Source organism: Mytilus trossulus, chromosome 13 (genome assembly GCF_036588685.1).
Source record: "Mytilus trossulus isolate FHL-02 chromosome 13, PNRI_Mtr1.1.1.hap1, whole genome shotgun sequence".
Classification (NCBI taxonomy): Eukaryota; Metazoa; Mollusca; class Bivalvia; order Mytilida; family Mytilidae; genus Mytilus; species Mytilus trossulus.
Genome location: NC_086385.1, coordinates 12678126 through 12693233, shown reverse-complemented (window position 1 = coordinate 12693233; position 15108 = coordinate 12678126). Strand labels below are relative to the sequence as shown.

At 31.4% G+C, this 15108-nt stretch overlaps 1 protein-coding gene across 2 annotated transcripts in view; it reads left to right on the top strand.

Moving 5' to 3' along the window:
- LOC134694621 (uncharacterized) overlaps positions 1-15108 on the top strand; it is a 67900-nt gene that overhangs the window by 17140 nt on the left and 35652 nt on the right. The window contains exons 1-2 of one of the 2 annotated variants that reach the window (XM_063555657.1): positions 3895-4010; positions 13167-13259. The gene's annotated coding sequence lies outside the window, so the exon portion shown is untranslated. Of the gene's footprint in view, positions 1-3894; positions 4011-13166; positions 13260-15108 lie in introns of those variants that run through there. The other variant, XM_063555656.1, reaches the window with a different exon arrangement.

The following is a 15108-nucleotide window of genomic DNA, read 5'->3' as shown; positions in this document are numbered from 1 at the left end:
AATAATAAATAAAATGTCAAGGTGACAGTAACATTTTTAGTAAACTTAAGCACTACCAAAAGATACCAATCTATATAATCTCGATCACACATGCAGTATTATCTAAGAGAAAATTAATTCGACCTCCCCTCCCCCTACCTACTCCCCTACCTCCTACTCCCTCCCCCTTCCTCATTTTTATTTAGTAAACTTAAAGCCACTACCAAGAGACATCTATACACAATTTCTAATTAATCTAGATCACACACAGTATTATCTAAGAGAAAATTGATTCTACCTCCCCTCCCCCTACCTACTCCCCTACCTCCTTCTCCCTTCCCCTTCCTCATTTTTATTTAGTAAACTTAAAGCCACTACCAAGAGACATCTATACACAATTTTTAATTAATCTAGATCACACACAGTATTATCTAAGAGAAAATTGATTATACCTCCCCTCCCCCTACCTACTCCCCTACCTCCTACTCCCTCCCCCTTCCTCATTTTTATTTAGTAAACTTAAAGCCACTTCCAAGAGACATCTATACACAATTTCTAATTAATCTAGATCACACACAGTATTACCTAAGAGAAAATTAATTCGACCTCCCCTCCCCCTACCTACTCCCCTACCTCCTACTCCCTCCCCCTTCCTCATTTTTATTTAGTAAACTTAAAGCCACTTCCAAGAGATATCTATACACAATTTCTAATTAATCTAGATCACACACAGTATTATCTAAGAGAAAATTATTTCTACCTCCCCTCCCCCTACCTACTCCCCTACCTCCTACTCCCCCCCCCCCCCTTTTCTCATTTTTATTTAGTAAACTTAAAGCCACTACTGAGAGATATCAATCTGTATATATATCCAAAGGCTAATTAATCTAGATCATACACAGTATTACAAAGAAATTAATCCATATCACCCCTCCCTACCCTCCCTGACCCCTTCCCTACTCCCACCCCCATTCTCATTTGTATTTAGTAAACTAAGCCACTACTTAGAGATATCAATCTATATATATCTACAAAGTCTAATTAATCTAGATCATACACAGTATTACAAAGAAATTAATCCATATCACCCCCTCCCTACCCTCCCTGACCCCTTCCCTACTCCCACCCCCATTCTCATTTTTATTTAATAAACTAAGCCATTACTGAGAGACATCAATCTATATATATATATATACAAAGTCTAATTAATCTAGATCATACACAGTGTTACGTAGGAGTAAGAATTAATTAGTAAAGTATACCTTATCACACCTGTCATAAAGCAAGGTTAATTACAGGTAAGTCAGTGGACAGGTGTCTGAGGTGTGTGTTAAAATGGCATTGATGTAAAGGTAAGGATCGCTAAACATTTTTGTTGATAAATAAATCTCCATTTGCCTTATTTTGCTCTAAATTTTTCCTGTTTTAATTAAGTTTTCTATGAGACTTATCTCCCTTTAAAGAGATCTTCTTTATTTGGTCATTTACAGTCATTTCTAGTTGATAAACAATTTTGTTTGATAAATATATAATCTCTATTTTCCCAATTTTTGCATAAAACTCTTCATGTTTTACTCAGCCTTCTATGTGACTTATCTCCCTTTTAAGAAGATCTTCTTTTTTTGGTCATTTTATTTATAGAGTCAACTCTAGTCGTTGAACAATTTTGATTGATAATAATATTAAGCAAACCTCTGTTTTTCTAATTTTTGCACAAAAATCTTCATGGTTAGGCTTCTCTAAGACTTACCTCCCTTCAAGGAGATCTGTGGAAGTTATCTCCCTTTAAAAGATCTTTTTTGTTATGGTTGTATACAGCTAAGTCTCATCTTCTGAAAGACGAAGATGATTTAAGATCTAAGTGTTTGGAAATAAATGTAAAGAATACTGTAATGTGACAGCAACCCTAATGAAAAGTTGACACATTATGAGGGAGAATAGGAGGGGTCCTGATCCCAAAATCCTGGGCTTATAAAAACACGAAATCCCAAAATCAAGGGCTTAAAAATTCGAAATCCTGAGGTTCTGAAATCTGAAAAAAAAATCCTGAATCCCGAAATGGTCAATCCGAAAATCCCGAGCTAAAACACACAATCCCAGAGTCCCGATAAAGGTCCTATCCCCCCTCATCATGAGGTCAGGTTGATACGGTTGTAAAGATGTATTTTTCGTCTTGATTTCAACCAACAATGTCTGAATGTCATGAATGTAAGAGCTGTGTTTTTGCACTTGTAGATTTATATCTTCCCCTTACTACTATCATGACTATGTTGCTAGCGTTGGGTGATTTATTATGAAGCAGACATGATTGTTGATGATTTGAGGTGATAAATACTTCGAATTAAAGCATGGTAATGAGGTGTTCCTCTTGCACTGAGTTAGGGTTCACCACCCAAGTTATTAGTATAAAAATGTATTTATTGGTCTGAAAAATCATACTTTAAAACTTTCAGCAAATTGTAACTGAACAGTCTTTTTTTACACAGAATATCTTAATTATTCTTATGGTGCAATAAGATTAGCAAAGCCACATTTTCTACTTTCATGCCACAATCTTATAAGTATGGCATTAAGTAGCATATGTTAACCTTATGACTTTCTTTTACAAATTGTGACATGGATGGACAGTTGTCTCATTGGCACCCACAACAACAATATATATTTTCACTATATTCAATAGAGGTCAATATCTATTGATGCAATCATTGATGCAATTAGAAGTGAAAATCTAATTACGGTAGCAGAGCCATTTTGTAGTTTCATGCTTCAGATACTGACATGATCACATGACAAATGGTTTGTTTACATCCTATCTGGCAACATTACGTCTATGCATGATAAAAACCAAACAAACTTCATCTTTTATTAAAAGATTATTTTATCAGTGATTCTGATTGAAGTAGGTATAAACAGCCGCCCACGAAAACAATATTTCCACTATATTCAATTAGAGGTCAATATCTAGTCCATAAGATAAAATATTTGCATCTTCAGCACAGTGTACTGTTACATGTGTAAACAACAGGGTCATTGAATTTTATACTCTGTATCAAAAGTTGTGCATCACATTTGTATAGCATTTATATAATTTTTAATAAAAATGTATACATGTCTTGCATGTAGGCCATAATTGTCAACCATTCTTTTTTTTTTGTCTGAAATGGTGAATAAATTGTAAATGCAGAAACTGTGTTTGTTTTTAAATTATAGAACTACTGTATAGACTATTTAGGAATTTACTGATTAAAAAATATAAAGATCCAATGGCTTTTATTTTTTTGTTTTTTTAACATACTATAAATAGCAATTCTTAATTATTGAAATAGAAAAAATCTATTTCATGCTTTTTAGCTCACCTTGCCCAAGACAGCTGAATAGCTTAATTTGTTAAACCTCCATGGAATTTAAAAAAATTGACAGAGGTTGTTTATTGTCTCTGTATACATTTTTGTTCAGTACCTCAAAAAGTATACATAACAAAAACAAAACTTTGGTGGCAGTGGTGAAAATATGATGTTGTTCACTATACATGGCTGTTTATAGCTAGGTGTTTTGCTGTTCAGTATATTTAGTACAACTTTGGTGGATAAAGGTGTACAAAGGTTCAGTATATAAAGTATATAGTATATATTTAGTACTAATTTGGTTGATTTAATGGTGCAGGTTAATTGTTGTTGCAGTATATAAAGTATGCAGTATATTTAAAACAATTTTGGTAGATAATGATATAGTAGGTTTTATGTTGTTCAGTATATAAAGTTTAATTGTGGGCGGTAGTTGTTGTAGGTTATGCTCCGTTAATCAACATAATCTTGGCCAACTATCAAAATATGTATACTTTAAATAAACAATACCATTGACCAGGTAAACTACAGGTAAAAACTGTGAAGGTTTTTTTATATAATCATTAAAAAACTTAAGTGGATTTTCCGAGTAGGTCATATTTCTGTTTAAAACTTTTACTGATCAGGAAGCAACATGTGATTTGACGATCAGATAAATTTTCTGATTGCTATTTTTTTTTACTTGAGGTAAGAAGCCAATTACTTATTTTATGATTTTTAGGTCTTTAGGATGTAAATATATAGGAGTGGTAATAATTGAGGTCTAACTTTAATTGATATTGAAGGAACTTTTCTATTGAGTCTCTTTTTTTTGCCATGTCTGTCATTTAGACTTGGTTCCTGGAAGACATTTGGGGTATAATGAAGGGTCAGGTTTTGGAAGATTTATGGGGTCCCCCAATTATACTACATATTTGAGGTCATTAAGGATGTAAATAAATAGGAGTGGTAAATAGTTGAGGTTTTCAAGGTCTAACTTTTATTGATGTTGAAGGAACTTTGATATTAAGTTTCTGTTTAAGCCATGTTTGTTATTAGACTTGGTTCCTATAAGTTATTGGGGAGGTAAATGGCAGAGGTTTTCAAGGCATAACTTTTATTGACTTAAAGACACTCAGAACTTTTATATTGAGTTTCTGTTTTAGCCATGTCAGAATTAGTTCCTGGAAGACTAAAAGGTCATGAAGGGTTAACTAATTTTCCCAATGCCAAAACACATTTGGAACACACACAATTTTCACAGAATTGATTACTTGTACAATTATTTGCCTATTGAGCAATCCTCCCATTGATTTCTTTATTGTGCTGGCTTTTTTGCGATGTTAAGGGAACAATCATTTTAAGGGAGACAAAAAAGAATATTCTGATTGCAGATTTACCCCATATATATTATTGAATTAAACTTTGAAAAAATAGTTGCATAGATTATGCGTCGAAACTAAATAAATGTGTTCGTTCTTTAAGCTAAACCCATAACCCCTTTTGAAGTTAAATGGTTGCTCCCTAATTTGAAGTCGTGTCATGGGGGACATTAAGTTAAAAGTGTATGTCATGTATGTGGGTGGAACCAGCTGATGGTTTGTTTGTGAGAGACAGGTCAATTATGAAGTTGACAATACAATTTTATGAATAATTAATAAATTCTTGATTTATCTGATTTTCAAGGACAAATGTACTTATAATTGTGTGGTTTTGTTTCATTTTCTGTACTTATAGTGTTAGACTTTATAAAGTGGTCACTTGACTTAATTATCAAAATATAAGAATTAAGAAGATGTGGTATGATTGACAATGGACAACTCTCTACCAGACACCAAATGACATAGAAGTTAAGATCTATATGATGTAAGAACTTCAACACCCAAAACCACATCATATATTAGTCAGCTATAATTTCAGGTCCTATAAGGACAAATGTAAAACTATTCAAACAAGAAAACTTAGTACTTGGGACAGGCACCTACATAATGCAGAGGGGTGGCAGGGGCATATCCAGCCATTTATAAAAAAAGGAGGGAGTCCCAACACAGGAGAAAGTGGGGTTCCAACCATACGTCACCATTCAAATGCATTTATCGGCCAAAAAAAAAGGTGTTCCAACCCCAGAGCCCCCGCCCCCCCCCCTGAGTGGAACATGTTTGCTGGTGTGCCAAACCCTTCCCCTAGGTGGAACATGATAATGCTGGTGTGCAAAACCCTCCCCCTAAACTGGTACAATGGTGTAACAATACAACTTCATTTTATTTGGACTCTGAAAAATTGGCATACATTGTCTTAATTGTACAATACAAATAATAATGAATTTGCTGTGTCATTATAATAGATCATTATACCTTTAGATTGATTTCTTAATTCTTTGATGTTCAACATCAAGGTTTAGTTCGTATAGTTTGTAGGAAGAAGATCGATTTTAATCTACATCCTGTACGAAAAACCTTGGCATATTTTCTATTTTTTATATATCTTAATTACTCCAGAAAATTGCTAATTTTAGGCGTGTAAATGTATCTAAAAAATTTTAAACTGCAATTTTATAGTACTATATACCAATAGAATTTAGTGTCTCGTGAAAATGTAATTTTGTGAAGTTTAAACAGGTCCTGACACTGTCATATTTTCCCCAACCTGAACGATGGAATTTTGGTCACATTTTTTTACACAAATCATTTAACAATTTTTGTTCCTGATAGATAATCTACACTAAACAGGTAAATTATGAAAATGAAATAATGACTCTCATTTTAAAATTTTGAAATTTACATTATCAAGTTATTTTAAGCAGATTATGATTGAGTCCATATACATGATATGTATACCTATATATAGGACCTGAAATCCATGAAAATTGTATTAGAAAATATTAACTGTCAAAGATTCATGATTACTTATATAGATCTTGCTGTCCAGGGGTGAATCCAGCCATTTTAAAAAGGGTGGGGTGTTCCAAACCCAGAGTAAAGGGGGACAGGGTTCCAACTACATGCTCCCATTCAAATGCATTGATCGTCCAAAAAAGGGAGGGGGGGGTTCAACCCCTGGATCAGCCACTGCTGACCATCTATGGAGTGCTGTTTATAATGACCTTTGATTTATTTCTGTTTTTTGCTGACCTTTTGTTTATAAATTACTTTAAGAAGAAAAAAATATAGTTTTCTATCTTGTCCTTTTATTCATTAAGATATAGTTATGCCGGAAGATGAACCACAAAAGGTCAGAAGAAGATAAAATGCAAATGTGGTTTAATTGACATTAATAAGAAAATAACATATTAGGCAAAGAACAAATCACTTGTCACATGACCTTTAAGATATGACCTTAGCCTTAAAAGTCATATAGTTTCTTTTGAAGATATTCATGTCTTGCTGGGCCTGGCATTATACCTTTATTTTTTGTCATTTTTTTTAATGATTTCACTCTTGCATTCCAAAACAATAGACTTTTATGATTATTTAGTCCTTGAATATTGTTGACCATCTTTTTCTCATAACTGCATAGTCAGCAAATTAAAGTGTTGGACTATTAGGCATTTTGTGTACATTCTCATTTGAATGACAAATTGGATGAATTAATCTCTAAACCAGGATTAATTATAGCCTCTGACCCAATGTTTGTTTATAGTAGATGTTATTACAATGCCTATAAGACACTTACTACAACCAGGGGATATTCTATTATATATACAGTGAAACCTGGCTAACCGAATCCTGCATAAACCAAAAACCTGTATAATTCAAACAATTTTTGTTCTTAAGCACTGTCATATCAAAATGTATGCTTTATGAACCCGATAAAACCATACATTGGTCAAAACCGAACCAAATTTAAAAGTCCTAAAGAGGTTCAGTTTAAACAGGTTTCACTATATATATATATACATTCTACAATCATTCAATTTAGACTTTATATTTATATATACTAAATATTTTTTCATTTGGGCTTGTATTATATTTGCTTTCGGGTTTATATGATTCGTTCACCTATTTGGACTGAAAATTCAGGAGTCAGTAAATTGATGTTAATTATATGTAGCCTCTCAATTACTCTTTCAATTCCTTACATCACTGAAGAGACATTTATTGATGAAATACGGATATGCCCTGTACCATTTTTTGCACTTTGTTTTAGCTTTATATCATCTTTTCTGCAAGTTTATTGTTTTCTTTTGAAAATTGCAGTTTTTATCCAACGCAATCATAGGGATTGAACATTGTTTTCAATTTAGACTTCTATATGCATGTATTGTATATATAAATCAGGGATTTTTTTTTTTATTATTATTGTTCTTATTCACTGTACATTATCTTTATACATGTTACATGAACATTGACATATTTAAATTTTATATATTAATTTGGTGTTCAAAATTATAGAAAAAAAATCATTATTTCAATAAGACCCGTATGCATTGATGGTAAAATTTTACAAACTTATAGGAAATTTTAGAATTTGACCCTCTGAATTCATTTGTAGAAATTACAAAATTTTCTGCCATGAAATAAATTTTGCAATCTTCTATTCCTCAGTGGATCAATTTTTTTTATATTTTTCATTTAATATAGTCATGCAAATATCTATAATTTGTTTTAATCAAAATTTTATAAAAATCAAACGAGCCAAATCTATTTTTAATCATAGCCGCTATGTTCCTCCCTTTTAAGAAGGCTCGCAGGTATAAGATTTTCAGAAAAAAAATAAACATTAATTTTTCAATACAAATTTTATTTATAACCTTCAGTAGTTGTTACTTTATCATTTGGTACAAAAATCGTTCCAAAAATTCAATTTGTTATGACCTCAGGTGACTTTTAAAATGTAGATATCATTGAAAAAGCTCCAAATTATCTCCCTTTGGTGCAAAAATGCCATTTTTTGGCATTAAAATTGAAATATCTTTTTTAACTTATCGGTGGCCTATATTTTTTAATGTTGTTTTCAAATAAGCTGTACATAAACTAAATAATTGTACAATTTGAGCGATTTCTGTAATTTAGTTCTTTTTTTATTTTGATATTACCGTTTTTTCTCCTATAAGTTCAACAGAATAAAAGGACATCAAAAAAAATGTATGCTTCTTTCAAAGGCAGATTGTGAGCGTAAATGAACGGTGACCCCATTTTTTTTATTTCATTTTTCTATTAAGTATAAGATAAAGTTCATTTAAAGAAAAATATAAAGAAATCCTATATTAAATAAAAAAAATCATTTAGACCCGCGAGCCCCCTTAAGTGTGAATAAACATTGTATTATACTGTTTGGTAAAAGTCTTACAATTATTCCTGTACTGGCTCAAATGTTTTATATATTTTTTCGATTGGTTATTAAATATTTTTTTTTTAATTTTATAAAATTTCTTAAAAAAATAAACCAATTTTATTTTAATCAAAAGCTAGTTTTACCCCTCTTTTAAGTGTGAGTACACATTGTATAATACTGTTTAGTAACATTCTTCTATAATAATTAAACAAGCATGACAAGTATTCCCGTGTTCAATTTTTTTTCTTTCTTTCAAAAGTGAAAATAAATATTTTTTATTTTTTTTTGTAAAAATTAAACAAACCCATATAGATATATAGGAAGATGTGGTGAGTGCCAATTAGTCAACTCTCCATCCAAATAACAATAAAAAAAAAAAAAAAGAAGGTAAACCATTATAGGTCAATGTACGGCCTTCAACACGGAGCCTTGGCTCACACTGAACAACAAGCTATAAAGGGCCCCAAAATTACTAGTGTAAAATTTCTTAATAAAATTAACCCATATTATTTTAATCAAAAGCCATTTAAGGTACCCCTCTTTTAAGTAGGAATACACATTTTATAACACTGTAAAGTAACAGTCTTGCAAGTATTCCTTTGGCTCAATATTTTTATATTTTTATATTGTTTTCATTACTTATAAAAAAAAAAAAAAATATTTATATAAATTTCTTTAAAAAATTAACCATTTCTACTTTAATCAAAAGCCATTTAGGTACCCCTCTTTTAAGTTTGAGTAATACATTATACAATGTCTGTTTAGTAACATTCTTACAAGTATTACTGTAGCTTAATTTTTTTTTATATTTTTGTATTTTTTTTTTTTAAATTTTTATGAAAAAATTAAAAAAAATTAACCAATTCTATTTTTATCAAAAGCCATTAGGTACCCCTCTTTTAAGTGTGAATACACATTGTATGATACTGTATGGTAACAGTCTTACAAGTATTTACTCAGGCTCAAATTTTTTATATTTTTATATATTTTTTTTTAAATTTTTATAAAATATCTTAAAAAAATTAACCAATTCTATTTTAATCAGAAGCCATTATAGGTACCCCTCTCTTTTAAGTGTGAGTTATACATTATACAATGCCTGTTTAGTAACATTCTTACAAGGCTAATGACTAGTACAAGTTTTATTAATTGTCTAACATTATAATTCATGTTGACACATTGTTTTTTGTCAGTCGTACAATGATAAATGAGAGGTATAAAAATAACCTATCGTAAAAGACACTTGACGAGGCGTAAAAAAAAATTGGCAGTGACTGTATGTGTAGAGCACCACCAGTCGTTAAATTGACAATATGGTCGTCTAGTATCATGGAGTTTTTGTTTTAGATGTTTTATTTTCGATGGATTATTTTCTTGGAAAATGTTTGGAATATTTTTTTCTTGGTAAATGATGATCTATGTGTCAAATTGTATATTCGGTTTTTTTTCTATTTTCATTATGTGTAATGAAAGAAGAATTTAAGGAGTTATAGGTAGATGTAGTAATATATATAGTTATTATTTAGGTAAGAAATTAATCTTTCAGTTGCTTTTATTTTTTTGTAGTAGATAGCTAGAGTCATCAATATAAGTAGATGTATAAAAAAAAACAAATATTAAAAAAAAATTAAAAACCATGTATATTTTAACTTTCGTTAGTTTAATACATGAAGTACTGTAACCTTACCCCAGCCTTGGTAACCTATAATAAAGATAAATATTTAGCTGTAAAAATATTGTTTTTGAAAAAAAATGTTTGCAAACATCTTTTGCTTCAAAAATGAATTAAGTGAAACTTTAGCTGTATAATGCAAAGTGATTGAAAAATCTTGAAACTTTGAAAAGAGTTAAAACAAAAAAACAAAAAAATTGTAAGATAATGGGTCCTTTCAATTTGGATTATTTCCCTTTTGCTTCATATGTAGAGTTGTCTTTCTTTATATGTTCTTTGAAAGAATCGTTGAAAAAATATAATGAAACTGTATTGCATCAAAACTATTCCATGTATTCACATGGAACATCATTAGACTTAAGCTTTAAAAATACTTTATTCATATTTGCTTTATTAAAGTGTCATAAATGCAGTATTCAGTTTCATTTTATATAGAGAAATATATGCATTTACTGAATTAAAAGGGGGACTTGCTTAAGTGCATAGTTTCAATATTTATTTTGTTAATTTTATGAACTTCTTTTAACATTTAAACACTTAATTATTACTGATAAAAATGCATTACAATTTAGTATCATTTTGTGCATGGTTATTTTGATTGTTTTCTGTGAATTTCATTCATTAAAAAACAGGAAAGAATATCTTATTGATATACATCTGAATAAATGAGAAAAACCTGAATTTATGAAATGCATTATTAATGAAAAGTGCTATACATATATATTATTAGAAAAATCATGTTTTTTTTTTAAAAATAAATGGCTCAAGGCAGCAATTGCGTTGTTTCTATAATAATGTATTGTATTAAAAATTTACTAGTCATTGATAGCTTCACTATCATTAAAATCCATTTTACAAGAACCTGTTTTATATATTAGTGTTGATATTTTAATGGATTTAATTGTATAATATATTCATGTTTGAACCATATAAAAGACAGGTGAAATATTATACACCAAAAGGACATTCATACGCATTAAGTCATTAAGTGGCAATTATATAATACCATATCCTCTTCAAAAATCAAAACACATCATAGAAAACAAAAGACTCGATCAGAGCAACAAGACAAGGGTGGATCCAGCCATTTTTAAAAGGGGGTCCCAACCCAGGATAAAGGGGGTTCCAACAATATATCCCCATTTAAATGCATTGATTGGTCGCAAAAAAGGGATACCCCCTAGATCTCTCACTGAAAGAACCCCGTCGAAAACTTGGGTGACTTCAGGTAATTTAGAGGGTCAGCAGATCCTCAACATGTGGCCTTTTATATATATATATATATATTTATTGTGATTATTATGATAATTTTGGAAAAAATGCTGTCAGATTTTTTCTTTAAATTTTTAGAGTTTATAACTGTATTGACTTTTCAACTTGCAGGCAGTTTCTAACTTTTCATTCCAATGGCTGATCATTATTTTTAATAAATAAAAAATGGCTGTTCTTATAAGAGGGAGGGTAGGAGGGGTCCTCAGATCTTGAAATCCTGGGCTTAAAAATACGAAATCCAGAATTCCCAGCTAAAAAACACGAAATAGGCTGAGGTCCTGACATTTGAAATAAGAATTCTTGGATCCCGAAAGGGTCAATCTCGAAATCCCAAGCTTAAAGAAACCTAATTGTGGAGTCCTGATAAAGGTCCTATCCCCCTCTTATAACCTGTAGTATTATCACCTTGTGAAGTGATTTGGTTTACAGATGAATGGTTATGGTATATAATAATTAATGACACTGCTAGATAAGTGATGTGTATTGTACCATTATAGTGCTCTGAAAGTCATTATAAATACTCTCCCCAAGGTCAACATTTATCTTGTACAACTTGATACTGTAAATTCAGAAATTATTGTGTGCATTTATTATTGTGATTTTGTGATTTGAGAATAAAATGTGATTTTAATTTTTGCGATATTGAGAAAAATCCTGTTCAATTCATATATATATTGGTAAGAGGTATAGGGGGAGGGTTGAGATCTTACAAACATATTTAACCCCGCCACATTTTTTGTGCCTGTCCCAAGTCAGGAGCCTCTGGCCTTTGTTAGTCTTGTATTATTTTAATTTTAGTTTCTTGTGTACAATTTGGAAATTAGTATGGCGTTCATTATCACTGAACTAGTATATATTTGTTAGGGGCCAGCTGAAGGACACCTCCGGGTGTGGGAATTTCTCGCTACATTTAAGACCTGTAGGTGACCTCCTGCTGTTGTTTTTTATTTGGTCGGGTTGTTGTCTTTTTGACACATTCCCCATTTCCATTCTCAATTTTATTCAAATTGAAAATGTGACTTTATGTTATTATCACTAATGACAGGTGTAAAAGGTTGTATACATAGGAAAACAGCACACTCTTAAGAACAAACAGGTCTCTTCTAAATTTCAAACACTGTTCACTTGAAGAAACACTTATCAATAGCAGGCCTGTAGCCAGGAATTTCCAAGGGGGGGTTCGTTGGACTCACAAACTCGACTTTAACAGTCACAATTCAAACAGAACATTGACTTTAACAGTGCTTATTTGTTTTCAAGGGGGGGTTCGGACCTTGGCTACAGGTATGAATAGAAAAGAGAAAATGTTATATGATTGCCAATGAAACAACTATTCCCATAAGCCAAATGACACATAAATTAACAACTATAGGTCATATAGTATGGCCTTCAACAATGAGCAAAGTCATACATCACCCCACTCTCACCTAATGTATATGTAGTATGTCCTTGCTAGGAACACTGCAACCTTGAGGCCAATGGTCTCTTCTAAATTTCAAACACTGTTCTTCAGACTAAAGGCATACTTACCTATAAATTACATCTCCCTACTCTCACTGATATATATGTAGTATATACCACGCGTTGCTATGAGTAAATAAGTGCATACTGAAAGTGCCACTAACTTTTGTATTTTTCTTTTGTAGAAAATGCATTGTGCCAAAGTGAACTGTAATATGAAGATGTATTTTATGGTAGTTTTGGATATGATATAGATCTGGATTTATGAAATGTATATGGTGAGTAGTTGATTACCTATTTGTTACTGTCACCCCCTTTTTTTGAGGGGGGGAGGGGGGTCGAAGAAATGTGAATTCATCAGTTTGCCTGTACATAAAATTAAATGCATTTACTCCTTTTGAACTGCTGGAAAAATTATTGATGAGGCTTTTTAAAATTACACTTGTATCTGTATCATTTAAGGCCAGGGGCCTCGGTGGCCGATAAGGCTAAGTTAAAAAAAATTACTTCTGTAATCACTAGCCGGAGTGAGTTAACACTGAGGTTGTGAGTTCCAATCCTGCTCGTGCAGGTGCACTCAACTCCAATCTTAATTGACGAGGTTTGTCAGTTTTCCTATTGAAGGTATCTGGTTTACTCCAGGCACTCTGGATTCCTTCACCAATAAAGACTGGCTTCCACGAAATAGCCTTAATGTGGTGCTTAAAAGTGATGTGAAAACACCAAAAAACAATCAATCATTTCAGGCCATAAAAAATACATTTGTTTGTCCTAACCCACCTTCCCAGAAAATATATTTATATAAATGACATCAAATCTATATAATGAATAAATATGCCATTTCTAAAGTGCATAAGAACCCAATAATGCATAAAACATGAACAAAACGATTTTTACAAGTACATTGGACTCATATTTTATCAAGCTCTCATAAACTATTAAAAGTCTCCCTGCTTGAATAAGCTGTGGCAAATTTACATACGACTGCCTTGTCTGATCATTCATCCGGAAAAATAGAATGAATTAATCTAGACATAACCATTAATTGATAATAAGTGATCAAAGCCGGTTAAGTGTTGATTTCCTCTATTGTGAAATAGATTCTGTTAATTGTGAAATAGATTCTGTAAATTGGTGGCAATATGGAAAATTATGGCAATAATCATTTCTAAGATATGAAATAGAAACTTTATGTGTCAGTGTATTTGTTTATTAATTTTTGACATCCTGATGCCATAAATATAAAATAGGATATATGCTGAATTGTTTGTTGCCTGTTTTGTCATGAAATACTGTGGATTCATTTATTTTCATGGGCACCAATTTTCGTGGATTGACGAAAAACTTTTATTTTTTGTGGATATTTCCTTTCATTAATTTGGCAAAATCAGTTAAGATTCCTTTAGAAAATTTGTAATTTGTTGAAAATTTAAATTTGTAGTTCCCCTGTACCCATGAAATCCACAAAGTTGGTATATATGACGAATATTAATGAATCCATAGTATAATAAAAGTGTGATGAAATACCCCCTTTCATTTCTTTAACAAAAGCTTTCATTTTTGTATCTGAGGGTCCTCTGTGGCCTGCAAACACTCAGAGGCAGAGTTGGTGAAAAAGTGTCAGTCCTCAGAATTTCACCACCAAAATTTTGCATAGGACTGACATTATTTTAGTATTTTTCAATATTAATAGTGAGCAGATTTTCTTCAAGGACCACCAGGGGAAAAAAGATTTCGTGAACTCTGCAGTCTGGTTGTGAGTTCGAACCCCGCTTAGTGCGGGTGCACTCGTTTCAAATCCTAATTGACTATAGGATTGCATGTCTTCCTATCAAAGGTTGGTTTTCTCCGGGGCACTCCAACTTCCTTTACCAAGAAAAAACGTGTAAAATTTGTAATTTTCCAAAGAATTGTCTTATAACAGAAAAAAAGAAAAATTGATGACATATGATTTCTAGGAAATATATATGTAAAACTGACTGAAAAAAAAAAAAAAAAAATTGTTGTTAAATATATTTCCGGGAGAAGTTTTCGCGCAGCCTCTTTTTTAACATTGAAAAACCAAGGTTCTTTTATCCCAGTTTCAAAATACATTGATTGTTAAGTAAACTTGTTCAGTACCTTTTA